The sequence below is a fragment of the Penaeus chinensis genome, chromosome 9 (assembly GCF_019202785.1).
Source record: "Penaeus chinensis breed Huanghai No. 1 chromosome 9, ASM1920278v2, whole genome shotgun sequence".
Classification (NCBI taxonomy): domain Eukaryota; kingdom Metazoa; phylum Arthropoda; class Malacostraca; order Decapoda; family Penaeidae; genus Penaeus; species Penaeus chinensis.
This window is the reverse complement of record NC_061827.1, coordinates 437,756-442,755: the sequence shown is the minus strand read 5'-3', so window position 1 is coordinate 442,755 and position 5,000 is coordinate 437,756. Positions and strand designations below refer to the sequence as shown.

Below are 5,000 nucleotides of genomic sequence, written 5' to 3'. Positions count from 1 at the left end.
GCTCATGACGATGCATGAACAGATACGATGGATGCGCAACCAAACGGCACGTTAAGAAGTGTGATTGTTTTCGATGCAGCATATTTACCTATATTCTTTATGGATCAAATCTTAGTGAGAACACTGGGCGGTTTCTGTTCCAGTCATTCTCCTATTTGCACTGGTAAACAGCAAAGCGAAGTCACTGCGAAGGCACTTTTGAAGCGGAATGTAATGTAAGGCAGTTTTTAGCAAATATGATACCTTTTACAATGAAAATGCGGGGAATATACATGTATATATATATATTTATATATATATTTATATATGTGTATATATATACGCATATATATGTATATATACATATATATATGTAAGTATGTATGTATATGTATATATATTTATATATATACATATATATATAAACATACATACACACACACATATATATATATATATATATATATATATATATATATATATATATATATACATGTAATATGCATACATATATATATGTCTATTTGTATGTATATGTGTATATTTACATATATATATGTATATTAAAAGACAGATATCAATAAATATATGTGCATATATATGTATGTGTATATAAATAGTATTGTAACTGTAGTAGCTATAATGATGCAGACATCAGAGACTGCAATCATGAAGCAGCAAGTACTCTTACAACAGTGACAGTTTAAACACTTGTAAAAACACTATTTTATGTTCGTAAGATTTTAGATTCAATGTTATGTACTGTAGAAAAATGATTCAACGCAAACAATAAAATACATAAATAATGGTCATCATTCGTATGTATCCATAATAAAGATTCCGATTATTAGTATGTGTCTGACGAAAACTGTTGGAATAAATGCTGTGAGTTAGACATGATATAGGTATCCCAGGCACGGGTATCATTTGGGGGAAGGTGGCAGGGGGGAGTTGCCACCCCCTATACTGTTTGCTCCCCCTCCTCCCCAAGTGCCACATTGTTTTTTGTTTTTTAATTATTATTATTATTATTATTATTATTATTATTTTACTAATTACACCTATATGGATCCGATTATAGATTAAAATGGCCGTAGAATCAGATCTTCTAATATTTTGTTCACTTTGCTTGGCTACATTTTAAAAAAATAGGGTTTTGAAATGTATATTAATATTAATATTTCAAGTTACTGCCACCAGCTTGGCAAATGCTGGCAAGGCTGCGTGGTACAGATGCCCCTCACGCCGCCGTTCACTGGCGTCCGTCTGCAGAGCGCAGTCGCTCCCGTGCAGTCATTGCTTGGGCAACGAGGATATGACGATTGCTGGCAAGGCTCTGCTCATGGCTGTCCAAGTATTTTCAATGAGGCTGAGAGCTGATGATTTATGGATGTAATCTCGCGGTGTTGCTGAAGTCACGCCTTCACGACACTGCTCGTGTGACTACGGTTGTTATCCTTATCCATGGGTTAACACCATGGTCTTCACCGATGGTAGAAACATCTCGTCCAGGATTTCCACACAGGCATACCCCGTAAATCTGCCCGGCCCGACATCCGTCAACTCCCCATCCACTAAAGTGCACAGCGATTTCTGACAGTCTGGGTGCTGCTGCCAGCAAGACAAAAAGGGTTCGCATCCCTTGCAGTAATTATGGATTGTTGAAAATAATGATAAAGAAAATATATAACTGAAAAGAAAATGACTAACGGTAAGGGGACGTGGCAACTGAATACCGGCCACGCCCCCTTCTCAAACCCTGTGGGGGCTCTTGCTACAGAGTATCAAAGGGTTTTCATTATTTCATGATATTCATGCACTTCAATGCAAGCTTCCTATTTGTCTTTAATGTAGCACATTGATTTATAGATTTAAATGACATTTACTTGACCATCCTCCTCCGTCGTGCATCTAAGGTGCCCACTTTAGGCCTTGTCTCTGGTGGATCCAGTTGCTTGGTGTCGCTGGATTCACAGAGACATGGTTGGCTTCGAATTACCTGATCTTGATATTTCGGCTCTTGATAGTTCCTCAGATTAAAGCGTAATTGTGACGCTAAAATGGTCTATGAGGTCTCCATTGCTAATATTGGCATTATACGAGCCCCTAGCTAGATCAACTACGAAACACTACTTGAACATATTCTGAAGCTTCATCTGTTCCGAGTTTTGGAAACATCAAGTACGAAACTTTCCGAATCAACTCTTAGCGATCGTTTTGGCTTCATCCTGTCCCGATATATGTTTATACATTCAAGGACAGGATTTAGTTGAGGAATTCAGTTATGCAAGTTACAAAGACAATACATCTTATTATATTTTTTGTACAGAGAACAAAAAAGTTACGTCATTAGTACTGCATTACACAGTGTACTGACTGGAAACACACCGATAATTCACCCGGTTTCTTACATTACGGTTCAGACGAGTTTTGATGCCTTTGTGTCTGAAGAATTAATTACGATGTTACATAACTACTTTCCTTGCCGGCGGGTACAAAAAAGTTAAATTTGATTAAGATAATAACTGAGCAGACTCTTCGTAGGAACAAGGGTTGGATATGAAATATGCTTCAATTATATTTTTGTCTGTTTCACAAGTCTAATTTACGGAAAACATCGGGAGTAATCATGTAGGCGACAAAGGCCATTCTGAAACGATCTGAATCCGACTTACTCGCAGCAAGCAGTTACATATTCCAAAAGTGACGTGGGACCCTCGGCCGCGTTGGAATTCGAACGTGACGCGCGGGGCCGCGTGGTTCGCCGCCCCGCCAACAGATGTCGCCAGATTGTTTACAAACAAAAGAAGGTTCAGAACCACTTTGGCTAATCGTTCTGCTCGGGTTTGTTTGAAGCTCTTTTTACCCAGTGCAGTGGTGGTCCCGCAAGCCTCTCGCGTCCCGAAGCCTTCGCCGACGACTGTAGATCGCGGCGCAACCGAAGAAAGGAGTGGGAGAGGAGAGTCCCTTTTGTGTTGACGTGCGTTGCTGAGCCTCACGTCCGCCGCCGCTGCGAGGAAGCCAAGCCCCCTCAGAGGAGGCTTCGGCAGTGACACTAAGGTAATGCTGGCCCTCAGGGGCGGGCTCGAGGCTGGCACTTAGGGCGTCGCGGCCTCGAGGCTGGCACTTAGGGCGTCGCGGCCTCGGGAAGGAACTGTTTCGGGGCGCGACGTCCTGCAGGAGCTGCTCACAGAAATATGGGCAAGACTTTCACGTAAAGGGGTGACTTGGCAACCAGGATGCTGAAGAGGAGTTAGGCTATATTGTTTTGAGGTTGTTAAGTTTGTGTTCTGACAGATTTCTGTATAATACCCATAATTAATTTAACTAATTTTGTGGAATTTTGAATGTAACATTTGTATTTATATGCATTTGTAAGTTTTGTTATACTAGTATTTTGTAAACATATGAGAAAAAATATATAATTATATTTTGCTTTAATGCAGAGGTAATTTTGTTGATGAAATTTGTTTACACATGGAGGGAATATCCGATGTGTATTTTACGAACATATGAGAATTTTTAAATATTACTGCGCAATTAAGCAGAAATTTTGTTACTGAAACTTATGCCAAGTTGTGTTGTCCTTCATTGGATGAAGATGTTTAAATGGGTTTAACATAGTTAAGAAGGAATCCACCTAGGGAAGCTTTTCTGAATTGCTAATGAATCAACATTGAACTGCTAACTGGCTCACAGCAATAGATCTAATTCAGCTTCTGGTAGCATAGACATCTGCAGTTGCACCTGCTGTTACTATAGACTTTATATCATTTAAACTGAATTGCAGATGTCAACTTAACCCGCTAATGACAGTATCAAAGGCTTTTGGCAACCGTCCTGCCGTTTGCCCCAGGAGTCTGTTACATGTAACAGAATTTCTTGCTCAGCACACTCTAGCGTGTCATGATGCCTACAGCAATACCCAGCATGCTGAGTCGGTTTGTTATAACAGCTATAGGCATGGCCTATCTTAGAAAACAATCTCATAAACTGTAATGAAGTGTGTTTTTATTGTAACCAAAGAGATTTTTTATACTTTTATACTTAACCTGTTTTTACCGGTCCATGCCTTGCGGAGTGCAGCTGTACGCTGTGGCGACGCACCAAAGCACTAAGAGTTTGATGTAGTGAACTCCCACACTCAAAGTCAGCTCATTGCCATTAATCTCCAGAGCGAAGAGTTTTTTATTTATTTTATTCACCTGGCGGAAAGGGGTTAATACCTTGCAATTACTATTACTTTCATAATTTTTCCTAGATTCATTAGATAAGATAAATAAGCCCCAAGTTGCAGCTAACTGAGACTTATTGGACTACATGCAGGCAATCACTCGAGTGAAAAATTAGGAGTGTGGGAAACATATGCTTATACTGGGTAGATTTTGGAAATGACACTTAATAGCATTTTTTGGGTGAGCCCTATATGTTTCTGACAGTTCTCACTTTCCTGTATCATTTCCACTGAAAACAACATATAACTGTGATGTTGGCTTGATAGCTGAGGAGGGCATGTTAAGTACCATGGAAATTGTAGGGTAAAAGTAAAAGATTAAAGTAAATCATTCAGTAATTTAAGTTTTGCAGTGCTAATTTGTAGAATTGGGGGGGGGGGGGATTGCCAGGAGGCTACTGCCCCGCCTAGTCTACAAAATCTTCACCTCATATGTTCTGGCAGGATAGATGCTTGGTAAATATGGTTCAATGATCCATATTAATGGAATACCTTGGATAAAGTAAACTACACTTTACATTTTCCAAATGTACATCATTGAAGTATTATGCAATAATTAAGACACTTATGCGTTACAACAAACAAATTGCGAACCACTGATGTGTGTGTCTAAATATGTATATCCTGATCCAGATGGATCATGTGAACCGGCATCATAACAAACCGCTTGGTGTGCCGGGTATGCCTATACATACAGCGACATGCCCGAGCACATGGAGCGGGATGTTCTGCTTGATGTGGTGGACTCCCATGCATAGTGTCTGGCCGTTGCCAGAAATTACCAGAG

At 39.8% G+C, this 5,000-nt stretch overlaps 1 protein-coding gene across 8 annotated transcripts in view; it reads left to right on the top strand.

Moving 5' to 3' along the window:
* The first annotated feature begins 2,784 nt into the window (after window positions 1–2,784).
* The window catches only part of LOC125029137 (protein glass-like), a 16,327-nt gene continuing 14,111 nt past the window's right edge, over window positions 2,785–5,000 (top strand). For 6 of the 8 annotated variants that reach the window (XM_047618954.1, XM_047618959.1, XM_047618958.1 and 3 more), the window contains exon 1: window positions 2,785–3,039. The gene's annotated coding sequence lies outside the window, so the exon portion shown is untranslated. The other 2 variants (XM_047618957.1, XM_047618952.1) reach the window with 1 other exon arrangement.